General features: G+C 46.1%; 7 non-coding genes across 7 annotated transcripts; all 7 read left to right on the top strand.

Moving 5' to 3' along the window:
* The first annotated feature begins 235 nt into the window (after positions 1–235).
* LOC142734922 (U2 spliceosomal RNA) lies at positions 236–426 on the top strand. The gene has a single exon (XR_012880449.1). It is a non-coding gene; the product is annotated as a U2 spliceosomal RNA (small nuclear RNA).
* Positions 427–6,561: 6,135 nt separating this feature from the next.
* Positions 6,562–6,755, top strand: LOC142734952 (U2 spliceosomal RNA). The gene has a single exon (XR_012880476.1). It is a non-coding gene; the product is annotated as a U2 spliceosomal RNA (small nuclear RNA).
* Positions 6,756–7,985: 1,230 nt separating this feature from the next.
* On the top strand, positions 7,986–8,176 carry LOC142734928 (U2 spliceosomal RNA). Its single transcript, XR_012880454.1, has one exon. It is a non-coding gene; the product is annotated as a U2 spliceosomal RNA (small nuclear RNA).
* A 1,235-nt stretch (positions 8,177–9,411) lies between these two features.
* On the top strand, positions 9,412–9,602 carry LOC142734926 (U2 spliceosomal RNA). Its single transcript, XR_012880453.1, has one exon. It is a non-coding gene; the product is annotated as a U2 spliceosomal RNA (small nuclear RNA).
* A 1,234-nt stretch (positions 9,603–10,836) lies between these two features.
* On the top strand, positions 10,837–11,027 carry LOC142734925 (U2 spliceosomal RNA). Its single transcript, XR_012880452.1, has one exon. It is a non-coding gene; the product is annotated as a U2 spliceosomal RNA (small nuclear RNA).
* A 1,246-nt stretch (positions 11,028–12,273) lies between these two features.
* On the top strand, positions 12,274–12,464 carry LOC142734924 (U2 spliceosomal RNA). The gene has a single exon (XR_012880451.1). It is a non-coding gene; the product is annotated as a U2 spliceosomal RNA (small nuclear RNA).
* A 1,238-nt stretch (positions 12,465–13,702) lies between these two features.
* Positions 13,703–13,893, top strand: LOC142734923 (U2 spliceosomal RNA). The gene has a single exon (XR_012880450.1). It is a non-coding gene; the product is annotated as a U2 spliceosomal RNA (small nuclear RNA).
* Positions 13,894–15,017: the final 1,124 nt, after the last annotated feature.

Below are 15,017 nucleotides of genomic sequence, written 5' to 3'. Positions count from 1 at the left end.
GTTGCCAGGAAGGCGTTTTTATGTAGATTCCTCCTCATTCAGCACTGCATTGTGGTGCAAGCAAAAGAAGCAAATCCTGTCTGGCTTCCTCTCCGGCCTTTATTCACCTCCCGTGTAGCTGTGAGTGTGTGAGCCTGCAGGGCCCTTATGGAATTGCCTAGAAGTAGGCTGAATCGCTGCAAGGGCTGAACAGCAGTATCGGGCAGGCTCGGGCAACGCGCGGCCCGTTCGGGTTATCGCTTCTCGGCCTTTTGGCTAAGATCAAGTGTAGTATCTGTTCTTATCAGTTTAATATCTGATACGTCCCCTATCTGGGGACCATATATTAAATGGATTTTTAGAACAGGGAGATGGAAATAGAGCTTGCTCTGTCCACTCCACGCATTGACCTGGTATTGCAGTATTTCCAGGACCAGTGCACCCTTTCCTTATGTGTTGACTAAAATCAGATTCCAAAAGTGTTTTTTGTGTTTGCCATTGTTTCTGTCTTTCTGAAGGGATCTCCCCTTTTAATCCCATTATTTCAACACCTGTTGGACAATGCATGAGTGATAATGAGCTAATTGATTAAATGCAATTAATGAATACATTGCCACCTCTTGTTTTGTGTCGTCTGTGTGTCTGTGTTTCCGGCATTTCACATTGGAACAGCTCATTCACCTTCCTTTCTTCTCTCCGCCCTCCCTTTTAGGTAAGTTAAAGAGCTGCACCTGAGCCAGCCACTGATTGATGCAGCACCACAGTCAAATAGTGGAGTGGAGTAGGGGAACAGCAAACAGCCATTAAAGCCGCCCGCCCGCCCGCCACAATGGACCTACCTGTGTACACTAGATGGATGTGATGGAATGTACTGTCGTCCCTACATTTCAAGAAGGAGTAAGAATTGCAGTTGCAACAAAGCCTTCCTTGCCTACAAAGAGAGCAGCAATTTGGATTTGTTACTATGTTACCTAGAAGAATAACAAACTGTGCAAGGATGGAGGTTGTAGGAGCAAGGAGAAGTTGTCTGTAAAGTTGGTGGATGCTTATTTTCCATTTTGCAGTCCCTTGTCTCCCTCTTGTGGCCTCCTGGAGGCAACTAGCTGTGCAAAAAAAGACAGCCTGGCGGCCGGCTGTTGCAGTGTTGCCCTCTCAGGCAACACTGAGTGACTGACTGAGCCGCACCGTCTTATATAAAGTTCAGACGGAACTTTGCACGTGTCATAGTGGAGCCCTGAGGAGCCAGAGCCAGCTTTCTGACATCATAATGGGGCCTCAGAGATAAAAGCCTGGGCCCAGGCAGTGTTGGTCAGTGCTGCTCAGCAGGCAGCACTGGACTGGACTGGATTACAGCTGATACAAGGTGTGAAGGAACAAGGGGTGGCTGTGGGCATGCACTTGCTGCCACTGCCAGTGTTTATCTGCATGGCAGCAGGGCATTTGGGCGTTGCCAGGAAGGCGTTTTTATGTAGATTCCTCCTCTTTCAGCACTGCATTGTGGTGCAAGCAAAAGAAGCAAATCCTGTCTGGCTTCCTCTCCGGCCTTTATTCACCTCCCGTGTAGCTGTGAGTGTGTGAGCCTGCAGGGCCCCATGGAATTGCCTAGAAGTAGGCTGAATCGCTGCAAGGGCTGAACAGCAGTATCGGGCAGGCTCGGGCAACGCGCGGCCCGTTCGGGTTATCGCTTCTCGGCCTTTTGGCTAAGATCAGAGTTTATTGCTCTGGTCTTGGTCAGGGGGTGCGGGTTTTCCCTTGGGAGGAACCAGAGTGGTGATCGTTCTGTGATCGTGGATCGGCAGGTATAGTCAGCATGGATGCAGCAAGGACAACACCGGTGGAGAGAACCATTCGAATTAAGGTAGACCCAAGTGATTCTGGTAAGAACACCGTTGAATTTGTTGGAAGGAAGCTGGTGGTCGACATGGCAGGTATCCCTCTTTATAAATTATTCTGCGTGCAAGAAAACAGAAAGCAAGGATTGTATGATGTGTCCTTTCAAGAAGAAAATGACTGTTTAAATTTCTATGAAGCCTTAAAAGTGAATGCTAACTGTGAGGTTTTGAAAAATGTCTCTTTTGTGCCTCTATTTGCTATGGGAGAGAGGGTACTATTTTACATGTCTTCAACCCATTTACCCAGCTGGACTTAATCAAGAACTTTTTGAGTTTATATTGCACCAGTGTGAAAGGGGGAACCAAAATGACCAGCTCATTGAAAGTGTTCAATGGAACTTATAAATTTTTCGTCCAGTTTAAGCTGGACCCGGATTGTATTGGTGGAGTTAAGAGCCCTCCATTGTCCTTTTCCATTGCTGGCTATAGAGGATATTTGTATTATCAAAATATGCCAAAATTTTGCCGGTTCTGTCACCAGTTTGGTCACACTAAGGAGTGCTGCCCTGGGGTGAAGGTGTGCAGGAATTGTAAGATGGTTGGACTTGAGGCAGGTGCATGTACGAAACCCCGATCGTGTGATTTGTGTGGTGAAGTGGGGCACCTGTATAGAGATTGCCCAGTGGGCAAGAAGAGAAAGGAGAAAGAGGAAAAGGAAAGAGAGGCACAGAGACAGAAGAATATCCAGAAGCAAGAGGAAGCCAATGAGAGGTTAAGGATAGAAAGGGAGGTGGAGGAGCAAAGGCAGAAAGAAATCCTTGATGCAATATTGGCTGAGGCTGAGCGAGATAGCACGCAGGTGCAGGCAATTGAGGAAACTTTCATTGAGGACATGCCAAGCCCTGTGGTAGAAGAATCTCAGAGGATATCAGAATGGTCTTCCTCTGGAGTGTTGAGTCCAGTGAGAGAAGTGGAGATGTCTTTTCGCCCACAGAGAGTGGGGAACTTTCCAAAAAAACAGAGAATTGAAGTGGTGGAGACGCAAAGTGTGGAGACGGCGAACGCCTTTCAGGCATTGTTTGAGCCGAACATGGAGTATGAGACTAGTGAAGAAAACTCTCCCGGGCCTTTAACCCGGAAAGTTTGAGGGTTCTGCTTTGTGTTTTTTCACCTTTTTCTGCCTAGGGCAGTTATAAAATGTCGTTTAAAATTTTGTCTTCCAATGTCCGGGTGTTTAAAAACCGGGCCAGGAGAGCAGCCATTTTGGAGGAATTGTCTTTCAGTGGAGCAGATTTAATTTGTGTGCAGGAGTGTGGGATAGAGTATATAGTTAAGCAGGAGGAGTGGGGTTTTGGTGCAGCAATATGGTCATGTTCTAGTCACAATAGAAATGATGGTGTTGGGGTGTTGGTTAGGAGTAGCAGGGTGGAGGTTTGTAGCTACACAGTGATTGAGGAGGGGCGGTGCCTGTTAGTGGTTATAAAAGTATGTGGTGTGAATGTGCGTGTAATTAATGTGTATGCGTCTGCAAAAAAGGAAGAGAGAGTGGAGTTGTTTGAGAGAATTAAACTGTTTTTGCCAGGTAGGGAACATATTGTGTGGGTGGGGGATTTTAACTGTGATACTAGAGGGGATTTGGATGTGTCTGGGAATGTGCTAAAGTCTGTACTCACTGATTTTGGATTGAGGGATGTAGTGCACCTGTGTGGTGTTAACCCTATAGTAGATACTTATTATGCGGATAGTGGGAGACACAGCAGTAGAATTGATATGATTTTTGTTTCTAAGGGGGTGATGGGTAAGGGATATATGCAAATGAAGGTAGGATATTCTGATCACGAGTGCATTAAGTGTGAGTTGGTCTGGGATGAGGATTGTGGGAGTGGGAGGGGTTTATGGAAATTGAATGTGAGTTTGTTGGATGATGAGAGTGTTTGTGGAAAATATGTGGATACATATAGGTTTTGGTGTGAGAAAAAAGGTGATTTTGTGGATATAATAACATGGTGGGATTGGGTTAAAGAAAGAACACGTGTGTTTTTTAGAAAGGTTGGTTATAGGAAAGCTGTGGAGAGGAGGAAGAGGTATGAATGTTATCATATAAGGTTGAATTTTCTCCAGAAGGTTAAAAAGAGAGGTTGGAGTGTGGATGAGGAGATTGATTGTGTGAAAAATGAGATGAGGGAATGGTTGTTAGAAAAAGGTAGAAAGATTATGTATCAGTCAAAATTAGATAAATTGGAAAAGGGGGAAAAATGTTCTAGGTATTTTTTCAAAAAAGTAGTGGGGAAAAAGGAGGATTTGGTGAGAGTGTATGATAAAAATGGAAGGGTGGTGAAAGGAAAAGCAGTGTTTTCTGTGGTTGAACGTTTTTATAAAGAATTGTATGCAGTGAAAGAGATTGATAGGGACTTGGAGGCTGAAGTGGTGAGTATGATTGAAAATAGGGTGGAAGTAATTGAATATGCAAATTTGATGAGAAACATTGAGGAGGATGAAGTAAAGAGAGTGTTGGATAGTATGGCTGTGAATAAGACCCCAGGGGATGATGGGTTACCGATGGAATTTTACATAAAAATGTGGGATGTGATTAAGGATGATATGGTGCAAGTTTATAAATTTATGTGGGAGAATGGTAGGATGGTTGAAAGTATGAAAAGTGGGGTGGTGGTTTTGATTTATAAGAAAGGGGATGTGAATGATGTTAAAAATTGGAGGCCGATTACTTTGTTGAATGTGGACTATAAGGTGTTTGCTAAGCTGATTGCAAATAGGATGAGAGATGTGATTGGTCAGGTGGTTGGGGAGGAGCAAGTGTGTGGAGTGCCGGGGAGGAGGATTAGTGAGAATTTGTGTTTGCTGAGAGATGTGATATGGGATAGCATGGAGAGGAAACAAGTATTGAATGTTCTGTCAATTGATTTTGAAAAGGCTTTTGATCGTTTGGCGCATGATTTTTTATTTAGAGTTTTGGTAAGAATGGGTTTTCCTAGTGACTTTGTGAATGTTGTAAGAGTGTTGTATAAAAATGTGTATAGTAAGATTCTCATTAATGGATGGGTTGGTGGTGAGATAAGTGTGGGTTCCGGTGTGAGGCAGGGGTGTCCCCTGTCTCCGATTGCCTTTATTTGTGCGATTGAGCTTTTATTACAGATGTTTTGGAAGGATAAATGTATGAGAGGTGTGAAGATTCCTGGTTGTGGTGGGAAAGAAGTAAAAGTATTAGCATACATGGATGATGTGTGTGTGATTTGTGAATCCGATGCTGCGGTAAGGCGTGCAAAATTGTTAGTTGCTTTGTTCTGTGGGGCATCTGCATTTAGAGTAAATTGGGATAAGAGTGAATGTAAGAGGTTTGGGAACATTGGGAGGAGAGAAGATTTAGGTGTAAAATGTGTGGAAGGAGCGATTCAGATTTTGGGGGTGAAATTTGATGAAAAATTGGATGGGAATGAAAGTTGGGAGGATGTTGGTAAAAAGATTATTAAGAAAATGAATTTCTGGCGTTTGAGAGAATTGTCTTTTGCTGGGAAGATTCTTGTGATTAAAAGTGTGATTTTACCAATTTTGTTGTATGTTGCTTTTGTCTTTCCGCCAGGGTCTATGATGCTGAGAAGATTGAATAGAGTGTTGATGGTATTTTTTTGGGGTTCTAAGATGGAGAGAGTGAAGAGAGAGACTGTGAGGAAAAGTGTAAAGAATGGGGGAATGGGGTTTCCTAATATTGAGGTATATTTGGGAGTGAATAGTGTGTTTGCAGTAAGAAGGATGATGGGAGGTGATTGGAAATTTGCATGTATGGTAAGATATCTGAGTGGGAGTGTGTTATGCAGATTAGGATGGATAGGGAGAGATTTAAGAGTGCCGTATGCACTTATATGTCCAAAGTGGTATCTGTATGTGGAAAAGTTTTTGAAAAGCTATGAGTTGTTGGGGAAGGGTGATGTGTTGAGAAATAAAAAAGAGATGTTGAGATGTATTGAAGGAAAAGAAGTGCAGTGTCCTATAAATATGGTGAGAAGGGTGAATGTAGGGAGAGTATGGAAGAGTTTGGAAACGGATGGGATAACAAATAGACAGAAAGAGATTGTATGGCAAAGTATGCATGGAGCGTTGCCTGTGAGAGAGTTTCAAAGAAATCGTGGGATTGGGAGGAGTGAAGCATGTCCAAGAGTGGGGTGTGGAGGGTGTGAAAGTATTTTACATTTATTCTGGAATTGTGATGTGGCTCAGGAAGTGTGGAAGGGTGTGAGTCCTTTGTGTAAAGAGGTGGTTGGGGTTAAAAAACTGACGTTTGAGGTAATAATGTTTGGGTTGGGAATGTTAGATAGGAAAAAACAGAGGGTGTGGTGTATTATGTTAGCAATCATTAAAGAAGTTTTGTGGGATGTAAGGAATTTGTATGTCTTTAGAAGAAAGGAAGTGACGGTAGAAGGGTGTTTGAGGATGATTTTGGATAGAATGTATGTGGTATATTTGTCGGACAAGAAAAGGTTTGGGGAAGCAGATGCAGAGGGTATTTGGAAATTTTTGAAGTGGAGGTATGTAGTTAAAGTATAAATGGTGGGTGGAGTGAAGGGTTTAGACTAAGGTGATGGGATTGTATGCCTTTTTTGTTTAATTGTAAATGTAAATAAATATGTTTAAAAAAAGAAAAATCATTGACCCGATGATGAGCTTAAAGAAACGCACTAAATACAGAGTGTAAGTTTGGTGAAAGTGTTTGAGGTGCAAAAAATATAATGAACTTATATTTTTACCTCTGAGGGTTAAAAAAAAATAAAAAACAAATCTGTTCTTATCAGTTTAATATCTGATACGTCCCCTATCTGGGGACCATATATTAAATGGATTTTTAGAACAGGGAGATGGAAATAGAGCTTGCTCTGTCCACTCCACGCATTGACCTGGTATTGCAGTATTTCCAGGACCGGTGCACCCTTTCCTTATGTGTTGACTAAAATCAGATTCCAAAAGTGTTTTTTGTGTTTGCCATTGTTTCTGTCTTTCTGAAGGGATCTCCCCTTTTAATCCCATTATTTCAACACCTGTTGGACAATGCATGAGTGATAATGAGCTAATTGATTAAATGCAATTAATGAATACATTGCCACCTCTTGTTTTGTGTCGTCTGTGTGTCTGTGTTTCCGGCATTTCACATTGGAACAGCTCATTCACCTTCCTTGTCTTCTCTCCGCCCTCCCTTTTAGGTAAGTGAAAGAGCTGCACCTCAGCCAGCCACTGATTGATGCAGCACCACAGTCAAATAGTGGAGTGGAGTAGGGGAACAGCAAACAGCCATTAAAGCCGCCCGCCCGCCACAATGGACCTACCTGTGTACACTAGATGGATGTGATGGAATGTACTGTCGTCCCTACATTTCAAGAAGGAGTAAGAATTACAGTTGCAACAAAGCCTTGCTTGCCTACAAAGAGAGCAGCAATTTGGATTTGTTACTATGTTACCTAGAAGAATAACAAACTGTGCAAGGATGGAGGTTGTAGGAGCAAGGAGAAGTTGTCTGTAAAGTTGGTGGATGCTTATTTTCCATTTTGCAGTCCCTTGTCTCCCTCTTGTGGCCTCCTGGAGGCAACTAGCTGTGCAAAAAAAGACAGCCTGGCGGCCGGCTGTTGCAGTGTTGCCCTCTCAGGCAACACTGAGTGACTGACTGAGCCGCACCGTCTTATATAAAGTTCAGACGGAACTTTGCACGTGTCATAGTGGAGCCCTGAGGAGCCAGAGCCAGCTTTCTGACATCATAATGGGGCCTCAGAGATAAAAGCCTGGGCCCAGGCAGTGTTGGTCAGTGCTGCTCAGCAGGCAGCACTGGACTGGACTGGATTACAGCTGATACAAGGTGTGAAGGAACAAGGGGTGGCTGTGGGCATGCACTTGCTGCCGCTGCCAGTGTTTATCTGCATGGCAGCAGGGCATTTGGGCGTTGCCAGGAAGGCGTTTTTATGTCGATTCCTCCTCTTTCAGCACTGCATTGTGGTGCAAGCAAAAGAAGCAAATCCTGTCTGGCTTCCTCTCCGGCCTTTATTCACCTCCCGTGTAGCTGTGAGTGTGTGAGCCTGCAGGGCCCCATGGAATTGCCTAGAAGTAGGCTGAATCGCTGCAAGGGCTAAACAGCAGTATCGGGCAGGCTCGGGCAACGCGCGGCCCGTTCGGGTTATCGCTTCTCGGCCTTTTGGCTAAGATCAAGTGTAGTATCTGTTCTTATCAGTTTAATATCTGATACGTCCCCTATCTGGGGACCATATATTAAATGGATTTTTAGAACAGGGAGATGGAAATAGAGCTTGCTCTGTCCACTCCACGCATTGACCTGGTATTGCAGTATTTCCAGGACCGGTGCACCCTTTCCTTATGTGTTGACTAAAATCAGATTCCAAAAGTGTTTTTTGTGTTTGCCATTGTTTCTGTCTTTCTGAAGGGATCTCCCCTTTTAATCCCATTATTTCAACACCTGTTGGACAATGCATGAGTGATAATGAGCTAATTGATTAAATGCAATTAATGAATACATTGCCACCTCTTGTTTTGTGTCGTCTGTGTGTCTGTGTTTCCGGCATTTCACATTGGAACAGCTCATTCACCTTCCTTGTCTTCTCTCCGCCCTCCCTTTTAGGTAAGTTAAAGAGCTGCACCTGAGCCAGCCACTGATTGATGCAGCACCACAGTCAAATAGTGGAGTGGAGTAGGGGAACAGCAAACAGCCATTAAAGCCGCCCGCCCGCCCGCCACAATGGACCTACCTGTGTACACTAGATGGATGTGATGGAATGTACTGTCGTCCCTACATTTCAAGAAGGAGTAAGAATTGCAGTTGCAACAAAGCCTTGCTTGCCTACAAAGAGAGCAGCAATTTGGATTTGTTACTATGTTACCTAGAAGAATAACAAACTGTGCAAGGATGGAGGTTGTAGGAGCAAGGAGAAGTTGTCTGTAAAGTTGGTGGATGCTTATTTTCCATTTTGCAGTCCCTTGTCTCCCTCTTGTGGCCTCCTGGAGGCAACTAGCTGTGCAAAAAAAGACAGCCTGGCGGCCGGCTGTTGCAGTGTTGCCCTCTCAGGCAACACTGAGTGACTGACTGAGCCGCACCGTCTTATATAAAGTTCAGACGGAACTTTGCACGTGTCATAGTGGAGCCCTGACGAGCCAGAGCCAGCTTTCTGACATCATAATGGGGCCTCAGAGATAAAAGCCTGGGCCCAGGCAGTGTTGGTCAGTGCTGCTCAGCAGGCAGCACTGGACTGGACTGGATTACAGCTGATACAAGGTGTGAAGGAACAAGGGGTGGCTGTGGGCATGCACTGGCTGCCGCTGCCAGTGTTTATCTGCATGGCAGCAGGGCATTTGGGGCGTTGCCAGGAAGGCGTTTTTATGTAGATTCCTCCTCTTTCAGCACTGCATTGTGGTGCAAGCAAAAGAAGCAAATCCTGTCTGGCTTCCTCTCCGGCCTTTATTCACCTCCCGTGTAGCTGTGAGTGTGTGAGCCTGCAGGGCCCCATGGAATTGCCTAGAAGTAGGCTGAATCGCTGCAAGGGCTGAACAGCAGTATCGGGCAGGCTCGGGCAACGCGCGGCCCGTTCGGGTTATCGCTTCTCGGCCTTTTGGCTAAGATCAAGTGTAGTATCTGTTCTTATCAGTTTAATATCTGATACGTCCCCTATCTGGGGACCATATATTAAATGGATTTTTAGAACAGGGAGATGGAAATAGAGCTTGCTCTGTCCACTCCACGCATTGACCTGGTATTGCAGTATTTCCAGGACCGGTGCACCCTTTCCTTATGTGTTGACTAAAATCAGATTCCAAAAGTGTTTTTTGTGTTTGCCATTGTTTCTGTCTTTCTGAAGGGATCTCCCCTTTTAATCCCATTATTTCAACACCTGTTGGACAATGCATGAGTGATAATGAGCTAATTGATTAAATGCAATTAATGAATACATTGCCACCTCTTGTTTTGTGTCGTCTGTGTGTCTGTGTTTCCGGCATTTCACATTGGAACAGCTCATTCACCTTCCTTGTCTTCTCTCCGCCCTCCCTTTTAGGTAAGTTAAAGAGCTGCACCTGAGCCAGCCACTGATTGATGCAGCACCACAGTCAAATAGTGGAGTGGAGTAGGGGAACAGCAAACAGCCATTAAAGCCGCCCGCCCGCCCGCCACAATGGACCTACCTGTGTACACTAGATGGATGTGATGGAATGTACTGTCGTCCCTACATTTCAAGAAGGAGTAAGAATTGCAGTTGCAACAAAGCCTTGCTTGCCTACAAAGAGAGCAGCAATTTGGATTTGTTACTATGTTACCTAGAAGAATAACAAACTGTGCAAGGATGGAGGTTGTAGGAGCAAGGAGAAGTTGTCTGTAAAGTTGGTGGATGCTTATTTTCCATTTTGCAGTCCCTTGTCTCCCTCTTGTGGCCTCCTGGAGGCAACTAGCTGTGCAAAAAAAGACAGCCTGGCGGCCGGCTGTTGCAGTGTTGCCCTCTCAGGCAACACTGAGTGACTGACTGAGCCGCACCGTCTTATATAAAGTTCAGACGGAACTTTGCACGTGTCATAGTGGAGCCCTGACGAGCCAGAGCCAGCTTTCTGACATCATAATGGGGCCTCAGAGATAAAAGCCTGGGCCCAGGCAGTGTTGGTCAGTGCTGCTCAGCAGGCAGCACTGGACTGGACTGGATTACAGCTGATACAAGGTGTGAAGGAACAAGGGGTGGCTGTGGGCATGCACTGGCTGCCGCTGCCAGTGTTTATCTGCATGGCAGCAGGGCATTTGGGCGTTGCCAGGAAGGCGTTTTTATGTAGATTCCTCCTCTTTCAGCACTGCATTGTGGTGCAAGCAAAAGAAGCAAATCCTGTCTGGCTTCCTCTCCGGCCTTTATTCACCTCCCGTGTAGCTGTGAGTGTGTGAGCCTGCAGGGCCCCATGGAATTGCCTAGAAGTAGGCTGAATCGCTGCAAGGGCTGAACAGCAGTATCGGGCAGGCTCGGGCAACGCGCGGCCCGTTCGGGTTATCGCTTCTCGGCCTTTTGGCTAAGATCAAGTGTAGTATCTGTTCTTATCAGTTTAATATCTGATACGTCCCCTATCTGGGGACCATATATTAAATGGATTTTTAGAACAGGGAGATGGAAATAGAGCTTGCTCTGTCCACTCCACGCATTGACCTGGTATTGCAGTATTTCCAGGACCGGTGCACCCTTTCCTTATGTGTTGACTAAAATCAGATTCCAAAAGTGTTTTTTGTGTTTGCCATTGTTTCTGTCTTTCTGAAGGGATCTCCCCTTTTAATCCCATTATTTCAACACCTGTTGGACAATGCATGAGTGATAATGAGCTAATTGATTAAATGCAATTAATGAATACATTGCCACCTCTTGTTTTGTGTCGTCTGTGTGTCTGTGTTTCCGGCATTTCACATTGGAACAGCTCATTCACCTTCCTTGTCTTCTCTCCGCCCTCCCTTTTAGGTAAGTTAAAGAGCTGCACCTGAGCCAGCCACTGATTGATGCAGCACCACAGTCAAATAGTGGAGTGGAGTAGGGGAACAGCAAACAGCCATTAAAGCCGCCCGCCCGCCCACCCGCCCGCCCGCCACAATGGACCTACCTGAGTACACTAGATGGATGTGATGGAATGTACTGTCGTCCCTACATTTCAAGAAGGAGTAAGAATTGCAGTTGCAACAAAGCCTTGCTTGCCTACAAAGAGAGCAGCAATTTGGATTTGTTACTATGTTACCTAGAAGAATAACAAACTGTGCAAGGATGGAGGTTGTAGGAGCAAGGAGAAGTTGTCTGTAAAGTTGGTGGATGCTTATTTTCCATTTTGCAGTCCCTTGTCTCCCTCTTGTGGCCTCCTGGAGGCAACTAGCAGTGCAAAAAAAGACAGCCTGGCGGCCGGCTGTTGCAGTGTTGCCCTCTCAGGCAACACTGAGTGACTGACTGAGCCGCACCGTCTTATATAAAGTTCAGACGGAACTTTGCACGTGTCATAGTGGAGCCCTGAGGAGCCAGAGCCAGCTTTCTGACATCATAATGGGGCCTCAGAGATAAAAGCCTGGGCCCAGGCAGTGTTGGTCAGTGCTGCTCAGCAGGCAGCACTGGACTGGACTGGATTACAGCTGATACAAGGTGTGAAGGAACAAGGGGTGGCTGTGGGCATGCACTGGCTGCCGCTGCCAGTGTTTATCTGCATGGCAGCAGGGCATTTGGGCGTTGCCAGGAAGGCGTTTTTATGTAGATTCCTCCTCTTTCAGCACTGCATTGTGGTGCAAGCAAAAGAAGCAAATCCTGTCTGGCTTCCTCTCCGGCCTTTATTCACCTCCCGTGTAGCTGTGAGTGTGTGAGCCTGCAGGGCCCCATGGAATTGCCTAGAAGTAGGCTGAATCGCTGCAAGGGCTGAACAGCAGTAACGGGCAGGCTCGGGCAACGCGCGGCCCGTTCGGGTTATCGCTTCTCGGCCTTTTGGCTAAGATCAAGTGTAGTATCTGTTCTTATCAGTTTAATATCTGATACGTCCCCTATCTGGGGACCATATATTAAATGGATTTTTAGAACAGGGAGATGGAAATAGAGCTTGCTCTGTCCACTCCACGCATTGACCTGGTATTGCAGTATTTCCAGGACCGGTGCACCCTTTCCTTATGTGTTGACTAAAATCAGATTCCAAAAGTGTTTTTTGTGTTTGCCATTGTTTCTGTCTTTCTGAAGGGATCTCCCCTTTTAATCCCATTATTTCAACACCTGTTGGACAATGCATGAGTGATAATGAGCTAATTGATTAAATGCAATTAATGAATACATTGCCACCTCTTGTTTTGTGTCGTCTGTGTGTCTGTGTTTCCGGCATTTCACATTGGAACAGCTCATTCACCTTCCTTGTCTTCTCTCCGCCCTCCCTTTTAGGTAAGTTAAAGAGCTGCACCTGAGCCAGCCACTGATTGATGCAGCACCACAGTCAAATAGTGGAGTGGAGTAGGGGAACAGCAAACAGCCATTAAAGCCGCCCGCCCGCCCGCCCGCCACAATGGACCTACCTGTGTACACTAGATGGATGTGATGGAATGTACTGTCGTCCCTACATTTCAAGAAGGAGTAAGAATTGCAGTTGCAACAAAGCCTTGCTTGCCTACAAAGAGAGCAGCAATTTGGATTTGTTACTATGTTACCTAGAAGAATAACAAACTGTGCAAGGATGGAGGTTGTAGGAGCAAGGAGAAGTGGTCTGTAAAGTTGGTGGATGCTTATTTTCCATTTTGCAGTCCCTTGTCTCCCTCTTGTGGCCTCCTGGAGGCAACTAGCTGTGCAAAAAAAGACAGCCTGGCGGCCGGCTGTTGCAGTGTTGCCCTCTCAGGCAACACTGAGTGACTGACTGAGCCGCACCGTCTTATATAAAGTTCAGACGGAACTTTGCACGTGTCATAGTGGAGCCCTGACGAGCCAGAGCCAGCTTTCTGACATCATAATGGGGCCTCAGAGATAAAAGCCTGGGCCCAGGCAGTGTTGGTCAGTGCTGCTCAGCAGGCAGCACTGGACTGGACTGGATTACAGCTGATACAAGGTGTGAAGGAACAAGGGGTGGCTGTGGGCATGCACTGGCTGCCGCTGCCAGTGTTTATCTGCATGGCAGCAGGGCATTTGGGCGTTGCCAGGAAGGCGTTTTTATGTAGATTCCTCCTCTTTCAGCACTGCATTGTGGTGCAAGCAAAAGAAGCAAATCCTGTCTGGCTTCCTCTCCGGCCTTTATTCACCTCCCGTGTAGCTGTGAGTGTGTGAGCCTGCAGGGCCCCATGGAAATGCCTAGAAGTAGGCTGAATCGCTGCAAGGGCTGAACAGCAGTATCGGGCAGGCTCGGGCAACGCGCGGCCCGTTCGGGTTATCGCTTCTCGGCCTTTTGGCTAAGATCAAGTGTAGTATCTGTTCTTATCAGTTTAATATCTGATACGTCCCCTATCTGGGGACCATATATTAAATGGATTTTTAGAACAGGGAGATGGAAATAGAGCTTGCTCTGTCCACTCCACGCATTGACCTGGTATTGCAGTATTTCCAGGACCGGTGCACCCTTTCCTTATGTGTTGACTAAAATCAGATTCCAAAAGTGTTTTTTGTGTTTGCCATTGTTTCTGTCTTTCTGAAGGGATCTCCCCTTTTAATCCCATTATTTCAACACCTGTTGGACAATGCATGAGTGATAATGAGCTAATTGATTAAATGCAATTAATGAATACATTGCCACCTCTTGTTTTGTGTCGTCTGTGTGTCTGTGTTTCCGGCATTTCACATTGGAACAGCTCATTCACCTTCCTTGTCTTCTCTCCGCCCTCCCTTTTAGGTAAGTTAAAGAGCTGCACCTGAGCCAGCCACTGATTGATGCAGCACCACAGTCAAATAGTGGAGTGGAGTAGGGGAACAGCAAACAGCCATTAAAGCCGCCCGCCCGCCCGCCCGCCACAATGGACCTACCTGTGTACACTAGATGGATGTGATGGAATGTACTGTCGTCCCTACATTTCAAGAAGGAGTAAGAATTGCAGTTGCAACAAAGCCTTGCTTGCCTACAAAGAGAGCAGCAATTTGGATTTGTTACTATGTTACCTAGAAGAATAACAAACTGTGCAAGGATGGAGGTTGTAGGAGCAAGGAGAAGTTGTCTGTAAAGTTGGTGGATGCTTATTTTCCATTTTGCAGTCCCTTGTCTCCCTCTTGTGGCCTCCTGGAGGCAACTAGCTGTGCAAAAAAAGACAGCCTGGCGGCCGGCTGTTGCAGTGTTGCCCTCTCAGGCAACACTGAGTGACTGACTGAGCCGCACCGTCTTATATAAAGTTCAGACGGAACTTTGCACGTGTCATAGTGGAGCCCTGAGGAGCCAGAGCCAGCTTTCTGACATCATAATGGGGCCTCAGAGATAAAAGCCTGGGCCCAGGCAGTGTTGGTCAGTGCTGCTCAGCAGGCAGCACTGGACTGGACTGGATTACAGCTGATACAAGGTGTGAAGGAACAAGGGGTGGCTGTGGGCATGCACTGGCTGCCGCTGCCAGTGTTTATCTGCATGGCAGCAGGGCATTTGGGCGTTGCCAGGAAGGCGTTTTTATGTAGATTCCTCCTCTTTCAGCACTGCATTGTGGTGCAAGCAAAAGAAGCAAATCCTGTCTGGCTTCCTCTCCGGCCTTTATTCACCTCCCGTGTAGCT

Source organism: Rhinoderma darwinii, unplaced genomic scaffold (genome assembly GCF_050947455.1).
Source record: "Rhinoderma darwinii isolate aRhiDar2 unplaced genomic scaffold, aRhiDar2.hap1 Scaffold_994, whole genome shotgun sequence".
Classification (NCBI taxonomy): Eukaryota; Metazoa; Chordata; class Amphibia; order Anura; family Rhinodermatidae; genus Rhinoderma; species Rhinoderma darwinii.
The sequence above is the reverse complement of the archived record's forward strand: the minus strand, read 5'-3'. Positions and strand labels throughout refer to the sequence as shown.